This window comes from Apium graveolens, chromosome 3 (assembly GCF_009905375.1).
Source record: "Apium graveolens cultivar Ventura chromosome 3, ASM990537v1, whole genome shotgun sequence".
In the NCBI taxonomy this organism is placed as follows: Eukaryota; Viridiplantae; Streptophyta; class Magnoliopsida; order Apiales; family Apiaceae; genus Apium; species Apium graveolens.
In genome coordinates, this window is record NC_133649.1 from 262661368 (window position 1) to 262677441 (window position 16074).

Sequence of the window (16074 nt, forward strand, 5' to 3'; positions counted from 1 at the left end):
AATTGACATTGGAAATATTTGTGATGTTTGTATATGAATGCAATTGCAGGTGGAGGCCAGAGATTAACACCTTTCACTTTCCATTTGGTGAGTTGACCATCACCCTTGATGATGTATACATGATTATGGGCCTCCCTGTTAAGGGTCGTCCAGTTCCTCATAAGGAGCTTGACACTCCGAAGGCGTTTTGGATGTAGGCATGGCGGGATTCAAGATTGGATGATGTGGGGCGTAAAGATATGTACAAGGACGGGATCAAGCTTTACGAATTAAGGGAACGATATGGGGAGCTAGCACAGGAGGTGCTAGAACAGGATGTTGTGGTTTACACATAAGCTTATCTTTTCTACATCATTGGGGGCATATTGTTTCCTTCATCGAGTCGATATACCGTGTATCCGAGATATTTACTTGTATTTGTTGCATTTCAGTTTTTAAATTATAGTTTATAGCATCTTAGTCCTTCACTTGTCCTTTTTGCATGATTTTGCATATCAAGCCCTGTATTCTCATTTATTTCCAATTTGACACTATAATTCTTGTATTTGTTGCATTTTAGTTCTTAAATTGTAGTTAATAGCATCTTAGTTCTAATTTGACATTAATGCCGCATTTTTTTTGCATATCATGCCCTGTATTCTAATTTACTCTGTATTTCCTGTGTCGCATGTACTTACAGCTCATCCAGGATTCACCTCGAAATAAATCGTATGCGTGGGGAGCTGTTGTATTGAGCTACTTGTTTGGAGGTTTGACCATGGCTGCTCATAAGAGTACAACAACACTTAATGGATGCATGATGCTATTGATGTTATGGGAACACGAGAGTTTGTTACCTGATGCTCCTAAAATTGCACCCAGGGTGGAGCTTGTTTGGCCGATGGCTTTGGCATGGGATGAGCCGAACCCTGATCGGAGGGAGAACCCTCACCACCATACAGGTACTATTCTTTTTTGTATGTTTACTATTTCAACTCTCCTTCGACCAAACATTTGCATGCTTTAGATTTATACATATACAGTTTCATATTTTTTCTTTTTTTTTGTTTACAGGTCAATACCGAGGGGATTTTGACCGATTTGAGATTAGTTGGCTGACATGGGAGCCTTATCAGTTATTCTTTGATACGGTGGATTATTCTGAGGAGCAGTATGATTTCGATCTGATGGATGCTTCGTATATGAGTCTCAGTCGTATTCCACTTATTTGATTCGAGATTGTCGAGTATGTCATGCCGGACAGAGTCTTGAGACAGTTCGGTATGCTGTAGCATATTCCAGATGATCCTATTGACATGTCTGCTCTGCGGAGGGATAGGTTATCTCGTTAGCAGAAGGACCAGCATGTGACTACTCTGAGACAGTACCGGGATGAGTGGTATGCTTTTGTTGATGGCCAGATAGAGCTAGTTGGAGATGGGCAGTACATGAGCATTGACCAGTATATGTACCGGTATAGGACCCATAGTAAGCTGAGGATTGCTTGTTTTATGGGTGGGGATCCCCGCAAGATAGTGCCACGTGACTGGTATTCTCAGCAGGACATGGTTGATGCGGTATGTTTTAGAGTTTAGTTTAATTTTTAAAACCTGTATTCATTTATTTCATTGTTGCATTTTTATAGGGTGTTTAGGTAGATGATTAATAATTGTTAATGATTTGTGCAGCTTGACTGTGCGATGAGGACATTGAATGCTATTCACAGCCATGATCCCCCAGACTGGTTCTATGAGTGCATTCCTGAGTTTTTGATTCGTTATGATCGAGTCAACACTGAGTGGAGGGGTCCTGCATTCAGTAGACCCAGTTTTGATAGACACTCGCGTGCACAGGATATGCATATTGATCCTAATGCTCCTTCTTCTCAGCAGCCTGTCATTTCTGTCTCTGAGAAAAATACACGTGAGGTGCATTTCATTTATGTCATTCCTACATTCAGTCTACTATATTGAATGTGAATATGTGTATGATCATTATCTTATCATTTTATTGCAGGAGTTTGCTTCTAATTCTCATGATTCACCTACACAGGCAGCTAGTAAATGTCCTCGTCAGGTACTTATTCGAGTATGTTATTCAAGTAGTCTACTAGACCGAATTATATATAGTTTGATCGAGTTATTGACATTTAATGCAGGATGAGACTGTAGTCCCTGACGCTACGGTTATCCCTGTACATATCTCTCATCCTGTTCAGATTGAGGTACTTATACCAGTATGTTATTCGACTAGTCTACTCTTTAGTTTTAGAGATGTATATAATGTTTAATACTCAATGCATTTGTAGGTTGCCGCTACTGCTCCCCCTACTTCACAGCCTCCCCCTATCCTCTCCCCCTGTAGTTCAGTCTGATGTTGTTCAGTCTGAGGCACACTCTTTAGTTTTAGAACTTTCCTTTTTCTTACTCTTGAGTGTCTTATTCATATTCGAGTATGTTATTCGAGTAATGTTTGATACTCAATGCATTTTTAGGTTGGTGCTACTGCTCCCCCTACTTCACACCCGCCCCCTATCCTCTCCCCCTGTAGTTTAGTCTGATGTTGTTCAGTCTGAGGTACTACTCTTTAGTTTTAGAACTTTCCTTTTTCTTACTATTGAGTGTCTTATTCAAATTCGAGTATGTTATTCGAGTAGTCTAACTTTTTAGTTTTAGAGATGTATATAATATTTGATACTCAATGCAATTGTAGGTTGCTGCTACTGCCCCCCCTACTTGACAACCGCCCCCTCTATCCTCTCCCCCTGTAGTTCAGTCTGATGTTGTTCAGTCTGAGCTACTACTCTTTAGTTTTACAACTTTCTTTTTTCTTACTATTGAGTGTCTTATTCATATTCGAGTATGTTATTCGAGTAGTCTAACTCTTTAGTTTTAGAGATGTATATAATGTTTGATACTTAATGTATTTGTAGGTTGCTGCTGCTGCTCCCCCTGTTTCACGGTCGACCCCCTATCTGTTCCCCTTGCTGTTCAGTCTGAGATACTACTCTTTAGTTTTAGAACTAACTTTACTTTTTCTTACTATTGCATGTCTTATACATATTCGAGTAGTCTACTCTTTAGTTTTAGAAATGTATGTAATGTTTAATACTCAATGTATTTATTGGTTTCTACTACTGCTACCCCTATTACTCCTACCTACCGAGCGAACTTCCACTTTTATTCATTTGGCTGAGACGAGTTCTCCTGTTACTCCTGCTACTGAGTTGACTCCAGTTGCAGGTGGCATGGTGAAATTCGGTAGTAGTGGTGGTGTTATTCCTAATAGTTTGAGGATGATTCTTGATGTACGTATGTTGAACCATTCCATTTTTTATGTTTGATTTTTGTTGTACGTATTTTGATGCATTTCTATATGCTTAATGTTTTTTTTCATGAATATGTGTTTGATTTGAGGCTTTTGAAATGTATTTACAGATGGACACTGATGAAGACAAGTTGAAGGATAAACTGAGGTTGGGATGGTCTTGGGCGGTGTGCTTATATGACGAGGCCATTGAAAAAATAGGAAAGTTTATTGGCTATACAAGCACTGCTGGGGTGACAAGAATGATTTTATTTGGAGAGATCACAGAGGCACTGCTGAGCTTACTTGGGATTTTGTCCAGACCCTAAAGTTGGAATGTGATGTAGACACCAATGTCGTGGATGCCTATATAGAGTTGTTGAAGGTTAGGGAGTCCATCTCGGGTCTGGAGCCCACGACTAAGAAGTTCTTCTTTAACTTCAGCTTTTTCGTGCAACTGCTGTTAAAAGATTATTGCAAGAACTTGAAGGTAAAACAAAAAGTACTTTTTAGTTCATGCGTTAGTAAGTTAATGATAATTGATAACCAAATTAAAAAGTAAGTTAACTCTTTAATGATAAAGTAAGTTAGTAAGTTAATAATAATTCATAAATTTAAAAAGTAAGAAATGATAATTGATGACAATTGATAACTCTTTGATTTTGTAGTTCATGGGATCTTTTATAATTATTTCAATGTTGTAGGCCCATCCTGAAGCTGAACTCTCAGATGTGTAGTTGGTCGGTCTGCATAGTTTATATGATTCATATGTAGTCCAACGCATTGGGCCACGATTATTGGATTGTGACTTTGCTTTCTACCCTTGTTGCAATGATGCTCACTGGTTTTTGTTCATTCTGGACATTAATCAACAGAAGCTCCTTTTAGATGATCCTCTAGCTAAATGGGGGGTAATCTTAAGAGTATTTACTCTCGATATATATATGCCATGGTATTATATGTTCTTCGTAATTACTTTGCTAGTCAATTTACATACACTTGTCATTGTTGGTTACTAATTATATGAAATATTTGTAGGAGTGCATAGTGCCATCTATGTTGCATTACTTGGATCCTTCTAGATTTGATGGACATAAGATGAAGGTTCATTTCGTATAGGAACGGCCGAGGCAGGGCAATACCCATGATTGTGGCGTGTACGTGTGCAAGTACATGGATGTTATACTTAATGGCATATCATTGAAAGATGCTGCTTGGGAGCATAGGATTGGGTATTTGGACATTCAGGTATCGCATAGCTTGGGAGATTTCAAAAGGGCTCGGTAGACGGATAAGTGACTATCAGATCCAGCAGAGGAATAGGGGACTATAGTTTATTCTTTATTATGTACATTTCATGTTGAATTGTACACATTTTAGGATTTGTTTCGGTTTTTTCTTTGTTCTTGATTATGATTGTGTTTACTGGATTGTGTTGCATTTAGATTTGATGGTGATTGGTTGAGTTTAATTTAGATCATGATTATGGTTTCTTTGATTGGTTGTTGATTGGCTGTTAATTTAGATTTAGTTGAAACAGGTTGGTAAGTTATAAAAATAAACAGAACCATGTCGTTTTTTTCTTAAACTATGAACCGGGCGCAGGTTTTACTCGTAATTTATATCTAGATCACCCTGATGTCGATGTTAGCAGAAAAAAAGTATGGTTCCAGTTTTTTGCAGAAAACTAGCAGGTCACAGACCTCCCGCATTGAGTCATTGCGGGGCTGGGTGACTGCCGCATTGACTAAATGCGGGACGCGGGATATTTTACAAATTTAACAGTTTAGTCACCCTACTATATACACTTACCGTTTGGTCACCTCCGCAATGAGTAGTTGCGGGAATTTTGATGTTTTCCTTTAAAATTAATATTTAGTTATTTAATTGATTAAATTTCTCTATTATCCATTTTTCACTAAAATTAATATTTAATTATTGAATTAATTAAATGTCTCTATTATCCATTATTTTTCTTTAAAATTAATATTTAGTCATTTAATTGATTAAATTTCTCTATTATCCATTTTTTGTCGCTAAAATTAATATGTAATTATTGAATTAATTAAATGTCTCTATTATCCATCATTTTTCTTTAAATTAATATTTAGTCATTTAATTGATTAAATTTCTCTATTATCCATTTTTTGTTACTAAAATCAATATTGAATTATTGAATTAATTAAATATCTTTATTATCCATCATTTTTCTTTAAAATTAATATTTAGTCATTTAATTGATTAAATTTCTCTATTATCCATTTTTTGTCACTAAAATTAATATTTAATTATTGAATTAATTAAATCTCTCTATTATCCATCAGTTTTCTTTAAAATTGATATTTAGTCATTTAATTGATTAAATTTCTCTATTATCCATTTTTTGTCCCTAAAATTCATATTTAATTATTAAATTAATTAAATATCTCTATTATCCATCATTTTTCTTTAAAATTAATATTTAGTCATTTAATTGATTAAATTTTCTAATATCCATTTTTTGTCGCTAAAATTAATATTGAATTATTGAATTAATTAAATGTCTTTATCATCCATCATTTTTCTTTAAAATTAATATTTAGTCATTTAATTGATTAAATTTCTCTATTATCCATTTTTTGTCACTAAAATTAATATTTAATTATTAAATTAATTAAATGTCTTTATTATCCATCATTTTTCTTTAAAATTAATATTTAATTATTGAATTAATTAAATATCTCTATTATCTATCATTTTTATTTAAAATTAATATTCAATTATTGAATTAATTAAAGGTCTCTATTATCCATCATTTTTCTTTAAAATTAATATTTAGTTGACTTTTTTAACTTGTAGTTACCAAATTTCTCACACTAAAAATTTTAAAATAACGTTAATATACAATATTATGTGTAAATTTTAAAATAATGTTAATATTATATAATTTAAATAAAAAAGTTAAAGCAACTAATGTAGTACTTGTCAACAATTTTTAGGTTAATACATGATTTCGAATACTAGTCCCTAGTTGTCCTTAGGTGGATTAGGTCAATTTCTTCGATCATGTGTTGCTCGATCTCCCCACAATTATTGCACTTTCGAGGCTTGATCTTTGAAGTTGGCGTGTCAATTCCACTTTTAAATCTTCTTGCTTTTTTTCTTCCTTTAGTTTCCGACCTTGGAGGTTCGAATATTGGATCATTTGGTAGTCCTCTTGAGTTTCTGCCTCATTGGTTCTTTCGCTACGCTCTTCATCAGCAAAAACATCTTCCAAGTATCTCTTCTCTCTATCAATCACACCCATTAGGTATTTATACCGTGAAATGGAACAACTACCGGAAACAGCTAAATTTTGAAAAGATTTGCACAATGCACCATACCTTAATGGATGTGATGCACCATCATTACCAATAACGGGAGGAGCATATGGAAGAGGCCCCGCAATTTTGTTGTCAGTTCATTGTCCTACCTACCCATGATGAGACTTTCCGGTATCTTGATTTTTTATTTTTGTCAAGATAACGGATTATGTGTTTGCAAATCATCCAGGAATGTTCAAACTTCTTACACGAGCATTCAATTTTTTCGTACATGAAAATCGTCACTTGGTATTTTCTTCTGCAATTCTCCGGTATGGTAGCCTTCTCAATCAAATACAGTTTTGACATAAAAGTTCCACTATTTTTGACACTGTTAATGATGTAACATGTACTTTTCATAAGCTCCTTTTGAAAATGTTTGAACATTTCTTTACTGTAGATTTCAGATGCATGCATTTCCAAAGACTAGTGCAAAACTAATATCCTTTCCAATTGTTCGGTGTCATAATCGGCTTTAACTTCCTTCAGGTATTGTGTCTCCAAAGCCTTTTGGGAGTTCTCAATGAATTTCTTCAAACCGGTAGATGATTTCACATATTCATCAAAAAAAGAATTTGTAGACTCACTTCTTGAGGTTGTAGTCATGCGACGGAAAAATGTTGCTTCGTGTAAGCACCAATCCTTTAAGTTCTAAGAGCATACATGCCATTTAACCAAGCATGATCCTCATGATCGTACTTCTCGACTAATTGCTCCCATCTACCTTCAAATTCTGTATGTGTCAAAGACTTGTACACACATGTATTAAACTCTGTCTTGAAGTCAAGATAATTTGTGTACAAATAAGATAACTTCTCGAGAAACTTATTACTTATATGCCATGTACAATATGTATGCTTTGTTTGTGGCATAGGCATGACCTCGATAATGGCATTTCCCAATGCAATGTCTTGATCAGTAATAATTGTTCGAGGCGGTTTATTGTCGACGGCTTCCAACCATGTCCTCAAAACCCACTTATACGATGCCTCGGTCTTATCCCTTACGAGTGCATATCCAAATAGTATATTTTAATGATGGTGGTTTACGCCCGTAATAGGTATGAAAGGCATACAATACCTATTCGTCTGGTAATTTGAATCGAACATAACCACATCACAAAAAATCTTGTACGCGTTCATGGACCAAGGATCAACCAACATTAAATCCCGTACACGATTCTCATCATCTATATCCACCCGATAAAAGAAATTACCAAAACTATTTTCTTGTAGTTCTCGTAGCAAAAGTAACCCACACTCCGCATCACCCAAATCAAACACTCGGCGCCGAATATCACATATGACATTACGCACGTCTTGATTAGAAAAAGAAAGATTTTCAACACCCCCCTTTGTCTCTCTAAGAAACTTCATTACTTTGCTCGTCTCAATTCTCGATTTGTTAAACAACTTAATCATATATCACGTCATAGGATCTATGTTGTGTGGTCTAAAAATTGAACTTTTTCCGGCGACACCAATCTATGATTGTGTTCTAAATCCACCGAACTAATTTTCCATTTGTCCATCTTCACTTTGTGAATGACACACATTCAAGCACCACAATTCGTTCATGGAATTACCTCTCTAACTCGTTTTCCTTTACCAAATTCTAACCTTTTCGTCAAATACACAAACGGTATGATGGTTTATATAATATTCGGGATATCGCGTATAATTATTATTATCAATAAATGATTATTATGTGATTATTATGTGATTTTTGGTTAATTATTGGATGATTGGTGTGGATATGTGGATGCTTAAATGTGGTAAAGTATAAGTATGTTAATTTTATTATGTCCAGAATAAAATACAGATAATTAAGGTATTTTTCTGGTAATTTTTGGAGTGTTGTATGATTTTATATTGATTAATGAATTTATTAATTATTTTCTGAATAATTACAAAATTATTTTATAAAGCAGGGAATCGTCCGACTTCAACCGTTTTTACACTTTTATAACTCGAAACTCTTCCGAAAACTCATTCCTTACCTAATCTGGTAATTCCGGACATTTTCCACGTTTTGACTTTTTCGATCTGGATTACGGTTTGACCCGTACGCTTCCTGGCATAAAATTTTTGATACGATAATTATTTCGGTGAATCAATAAAACCCGTATTCTCAAAAGACGGGATATTATTACATTATTTTCATATAAAGTGTTTTATAAAAAGCCCGGTTTGGATAATTATCCAATACGGGTATCAAACCGGATCGTCTTTGCAGTTACTTAGCGACTAAGTAACTAATTTATCGATCCAATACGATCCAAAATGATCCAATATTCCATAAATATATATAGCCCTTTTATTCTTTCATTTTATTCGTATAATCATAATCCATCAATAAAAATATCGAATTTACAGAGAAAACCCTAAAAACACTATGTTCTTGGAAATCAAACGCACAAATGAAGGCGTTATCGAACTCCGATTCGGACGAGCAATATATCAAAATGAAGCTCTCAAAAAGTTCTTTCATAATCAATCATCCATTTCAGTGCAGAAATCAAGATGATTTTCTTATTTAATTATTTAAATTTGAATTATTTAGTAATTAAAATATGAATTTTTGTTCTTGATGTTGTTTGTGTGATCTAATGGCATAATCATGAAGATCTTTTCTTCCTGGTCATTTTGGTATATTATATGACTAATTTGGAGTTCAATAACATGTCTGAATTGATGTTTAATTCTCGAATTACTAAATTAGGGTTTTAAGTGTTTGAATGTTCTTAATCAAGAATTGGGCGTTTCTGCCCTGAGGGTTATCAGTTGTTTTCGATGAATGCATAGTGTTTCTTGTAAAATTTAGACTCGATTGGTATATATGAATGCAACAGACGATTTGTGGACAGTGCTTAATTGAGTTCATCGGATTCGGGTCGAGTTCGCCGGAATTCTTATTGGTTTCACCGGATTTTGAAGTAGAGGCTTTGTTGATGTTGATTTATAGCTTGTATGTAGTTCTGGAAAGATATGGAATGAGTTTGCTGTGAAAACCATGAAAAACGAGGTTGTTTGGGGGTCAAATTGGGAATCGCCGGATTCTGGGAGCTCGCCGGATTCTGCAGAATCTCGGCGTGTTCTTGGCAACCCGATTCCAGTTCATACCCGACCCGTTTTCATTTATAAAACCCGGTTTTAATTTATTTTATCTCAAAATCATTTCTTAAATGTTGTTCTTACAGTTTAGCTCCTGAAAGTTTCTAAACTTTACAAATTTCAGACTTATGTTTCAAAAGTCTTCGAAAATTGGATTTTGTTATAAAATTAATTTCAGAAATTATTTTTAATTTCCAAAAATTCCTAAAATCGTTATTTTAATTCCAAAATTCATTTTTAATTCAAAAATAAATCTGATTTATTTTATTAATTTTTAATTATTTTAATTAATCGATTAATTTAATATTAATTGATTAATTAACTTAATTGATTTTGATTGATTTAATAAATAGAATTAATTATTTATTTTTGATTTAAAAATTCGGAAAAATAGTTTCGAGGTTTAAAATATTATTTTAAATTATTTTCAAAGCTCGATAATTATTATAAAAATTTTTGAAGTCAAATTCGGGTGTTGGAACCCTATTATTTAATTATAAAATGATTCGGAGGCCCATTTTAATTCCGAAAAATGTTTAAAAATTCATTTTAAATACCTGAAAAATCATTTTAACCTCGAATCTTCTTTGAAAAATTATTTTGATTGAATATCCTGCGTGCTATGTGCTACGTGCTATCTGATTGATGTGTTATATGCTTATGTGGTTATTGTGTGACGGTTTTTGCGGTAACTTTCAATCCGTAAATCGGATTTGGATTAAACGAAGGGTAGATAAAAGCTTATGACGTCTATGTGACGATTAGAATGATATGAGATTGAGTATTGATAGATACTTGTGATGCCTAGTAGAGGAAGCGAGGTATAGAAAAAGGAAGTCAGTGATCCGTAAATAGAACTGAACTATAGAAAGAAAAAACAAGTGATTGACGAATAGAAGTAAGGCATAGAAGGAGAAGGAAAGTGATTGATGAGTAAAACTGTGAGATGAGTATAAGTAAAGTTGGAAATCATCTATGATAAGGCAAGTACTTCTGAACCTTCTTCAAGATATATTGCAAATATTTTCATACTTTCTCATAACATGTTGTTAGTATTCAAAATAAATCATGTTTTATATTGCAAGTGCTTTAAGCTATTCAACCTTGAACCCTGATTCTTATTGATCTTGAGCCATAAGCCTTATTTTTCATAAACCATTGATTTTTGAATTCTCATATACGAGACAGACACATATGATACTACTCCACAAATACATATTTACCACATACTAATTTCTGATATTGAATTGCTTGACATACCAACCCTTATTCCTTGTTTAACAGAAGACCAATCCTTGGATCCCTTGAACCCTTGGTCTTCTACTTTCTGATTCTTTCCTTGATTGGAAGCCAATCTTTTTAAATTCCTTGTTATACCTTCATGATATTTTGAATCACCCTAAGTTTCACAATAAATGTTATTTATGATTCAGCTTATTGAATTACATTGGTTATCGTATTGAATTGTTTTAGAATTAGATGGTTTTATAAATGTGGACCAGATTCGTGGTCAGACCAGATTCGTGGTCATAATAGGCCAATGTGTGCCTTGGATCCAGTATATAGAGCAAAGCTGGGAGCCTTGCTCGGGGTTAGTGCGTGACTGATCAGCAGCCTAACCTTGGTTTTTAAAATGAAATGTGAATATCCAATTCTAATCATTGCTTATTCAGAAACTTGATTCTTCTGAATCATTTCAATTGATTATTGTTTAACCTCAGTTATTGCTATTATGACTTGCTTAGCTAGTTAGCTCACTCTTGCAGACCTTTTTATGTTTTCAACAGTTGAAAAGAAAAATTATTGATAACGAGGATTCTCAGTCCAATGTGCGAGCTAGGATTCCAGGTTAAGTTGGATCGAGCTAGCAGGAGTTTTATATTGTAGATGAGTTATGCAAGATTATAAGAATGATATCATTATCAATTGTAAGTTGAACTATTTGGGATTTGGTACGATGTAATAAAAGTTAAGGTGGTGGCTTATCTTCATACTTTAACCTGTTGCGATCCGTGGTTATGTAAAGAAGGGTCAAGACATATAATATTTTATATATACAGGTTTAAATATGATGTGTGTGGGTGTTGTGACTCCAAACTTCTGACCCGGGTTTGGAGGGCGTCACAATTTACTTGTGTTTGTTCGCCTATGAGTATTCCTAATTATTATCTCGAATCCCTTCCCTCTTTTCGACCATAATTCCTATAAAACGCTTCTACATCATCCAATGTATCGAAAATCTTGCCGACATAAGGCAAAACATCGTTACTATTCTTAAACACATGATTCTTTTTCTCAACATTTTTCTCATCTTTTACATCATCAACAATTTCACCGTCAAAATTATCACCACCAACATTATCATCAACATTATGACCACCAACATTATCAAAATCAACATTATCACCACCAACATTATCAAAATCAACATTATGACCACTAACATTATCAACATCAATATTATCACCACCAACATCATCACCATCAATATTATTCATATTATCATCACTATCAAGATTTACAATATCTTCATCGACAAATAACTTACGACGAGCTACGGGATTTCGTCCAACGGGGGTGTAATAATTGTAATTATCATTTTCACTAGAAGAACTACAATCTTTAAATGAAAAGGAAGCCATCAACAATTGAAAACTAACCTTTTGAGATCACCTTTGATGAATCAATAACCAAAAAAATTGAAATTTTTGAAAATAGATTGTAAAATGAGGAAGAAGAGAAGAAGTATCAAATTACAAACTGCTGAATACATCTCCAGCAATGTTTCATTGCTGAAGTGACCCATTAAAAATGACCACCAGCCAGCTTCTAGAGCCATTAAGAAAGAGTTCCTTCTGCAATAATTCATTGTGGCAGCATCCTTGCCGCAATAAGTCATTGTGGGAGGACGTTGTTTTAAATGTAACGGTTCTTACCCGCTTTATTTTTCTAATTTATTTTTTTGTTAAAAATGAATTTTTAATTATTTTTTCGAACTTATATTATGATATTTTTGAATTAATATTTTAAACTAAAATATTTAAATTAAATATTGAATTTAAAATTTTTGAGTGAAAAGTATTTTTTAATTATTTGTTCGAAATAGTATTTTTGAATTTTTATTATAACGGAATATTATGAATTTTATGTTTTTTTTTAAATTATCATATAATTTTTAAAAATTTTGTGTGCAAATAAAATTAAATGAAATTGAATTATCTATTCGAAATAATAAATAATTACAGTTATTTTAGTTAAAAATCCTCTTCTCTATTTTCTCTTCTCTAAATATCCTCTTCTCTATTTTTCGAAAAATGGTTTTTTACTATGATTTTGACAATAACAAAGTAATTATCGATTGTGTTGCTTACGACACCTTTCGATCAATAAACAATTTTAGCAATACTCCACTCATACATTTCAGTTAATATCTTTGATTTTTTATTTTTTTTCTTTAAAACTAATATTTTAATTATTTTTCTGATTATATATCTAATTTATTTTTAAATTTTTAACTCATTATATAATTGATAATAAATGGGAAGTAGTAATAAAATTATAAAATATAGAACAAATGGTTGTCAAAATTAATTATATATTTTCTAACTCTGTTATTATAGAAAAAAAAATAATTTATTAAAATATGATTTTTTGTTATTTTAGAAATTAAATCAAAACAGGCCTCCTGCAGCATTGTTTCATTGCGGCAGGTATATAACGACTTGTATATTTTTGTATTATTTAAGTGTGTAATTATTGCATAATTAATTAAATAAAAAGGTGTATACTGATTCTGTCCACTGTGTTTTGTTTATTGTTATTTATATGTGATTGCTGGTCTGCGTGGATTATTCGTATAATTGTTTGTTGAACCATATTATTTTTGTTTCACTTTTAAAAGTGGTTTTATGGAAAATTTATTTTCCATAAATATTTAGATCGTCTCTAAACTTGTTTTTATGATTTTATAAATTCAATAATTATTTTTGGGATTTTATAAAATTTAGAAATTAATATTTCACTAATTATTTCTCTTTAAATGATTTTCTGATTTTATTTATTTGTAAAATTAGTATTTAATTCTAGAATTCCTCAAAAATTATGAAACTCATAATTTATTAAGTTTTTAATATTTGAGAATTTTAAAATTATTTTAGAAATTTTTGGGATTAATCTCACACGCGTGTTGTTTCGTTTATCGTTAAATGCGGACATAAGTTATGTTTCAAAATTTATTTGAAAATTTCGAAATCTACATTTTATTAATTTCGGGATATTTATAAAATTTTAAAACTATTTTGGTAAATTTTTGAATTTTTATTGCCCCTAAATTATTCGTTAAAAATCAAATATCGGAATAAATTGGGCCTCAGAACTTTCGTGATTATCCCAATATATATGTGTCAGTCATTCAGAATTGTAAGCTACGTGTTGCAAATTTGGTTAAGGAAGAGAAAAAAATAAAATAAAATAAAAACACACACACCCAACACCCCTGTTCTAACCCCCCCCCCCCCCCCCCCGCGTCCCCGTTCTTCATTTTCTTCCCCCCGGTAACATCAATCTCTCGCACTCTCCAATTCTCTCAATATTTCCCTCTCTTATCTCTAGTTCTCCCTCCTCTTATCTTCCTCTTCTCATGTTTCTTGGTCTCATCGCCGCTAGTTTTCTTTCTTTCCCGGTTTCTTCTATTTTCTGGCCGATTCCCCTCTCTTCCGGTGAGTTTCCGGTTATACTACCGGTTGCTGGCCTGAGTGATTCGATTTTGCTTCTGTTGATACGTATATATATATATATATATATATATATATAGTTGTATATATCTGCATGTATGTGCGTGTGATTTCTGTGTGTGTGTTGCACACGCGAGTTGCGCGCGTATGTGCGGGTATTGTTTTGGTTGCTCTGTCGTTCGATTACAGCATGTTTGGGCTTGATTAATTTGGAATTTTGATGTTGTGCGATTACTATTCGTGATTAATCATATTTCGTGTGGGAAACTATTTATAAAATAATCAGTGAAATTTTTCGTGTTGGAACCCGAATAAGCGGGTGCCCTAAAAATTTTACCGTCGTCCTCGATGAATATTTACGAGCGGACGGTGATGATTTTTATCTGAGTCCTAAATATTTAAAATAAATAAAATGATTCGTATAGATTATTTTCGGAGCATAAATAAATATTTATGTGATGAGTTGTATTTGATTGTAAATTGTGAATTGGAATTGTTGGAAATTTGGCGTTGATGATGTTTCGACGGGTAGGTCTATAAATAGAGGAGTCCTTGTCCAAATTTTCTAAAAATTATTTTTAAATAAGAATCGAACCTGATTGCCACGTGTATTATTATTACTGTACGATATTATACGAATATGTACGAGTTGGAAATCATTATCATTGGGTAATTGTCTAGCGAGGATATGTCAAGCATAACTGGTCGTCTAACCTAGGATGTTTCGATTATGTAGGTTCAAGTCGAAGGACTCAGTAGTTAAAATTGGTCTAAAATCAAGCCAGTGTTAGTTGTAAAGCTTCGTAAGGCAAGTACCCCTGAACAAATCTTTACAGTTCAATATATATGAATAATTGTTGATTCAATTTACGTACTGGAATAGAATGTTTTAAGTTATGTATCCCCCATGTTTAAATATGTTTTATTAACTTATGTTTTGTGGGAAAGTGACTTCTGAAAATGCTATCTCTAGATTGTGCTTAAAACTAGAAAGATTTTGGATAGTGTGTTGTGATATAGTTGTTTAAGTTGATAATTATTATTGATTTCGGAAACTGGATAAAACGGATCAGATATTGGATGGCTGCGTAAGAGGCCCGTAACGGCCCAGCGGGTTTACGTTAGAGGCTAAGTCGGTTGCGCACCTTATTTAAACCGCTTAGTCCAGCGTGACAGAGACCTAGCTAGTATCTGAGTTCCGGAATAGGTTTGCGGTGGAATAGACTGATCAGTTATCCCTAGGATTCGTCCAATTATATATCTAATTTTGGATTTAGTGGTTCCCGTAACGGAACAGAGGTTTTTGTGTTTCTTGTAATGGAACAGTGGATTTATAAATGAAAATAGCATGCTAAAATTGTGTTAGGTCCACTAAGTTAATACAGAGGGGGGTGAATGTATTATCGTTCATTTTTCAAATAAATTCGCAGCGGATAAAGATACTATGAAAAACAAACACAAACATAAGAGCTTCGGGGGATTGATCTTATATTATTAAGAAAAATCTCCAAGTGGATTGCTTACAAACTTTGTTACAAAGGTAAACAAAGCAACAATAACTCTACGCACTACAAAAGATAACTTATCAAATATGTGTATCGC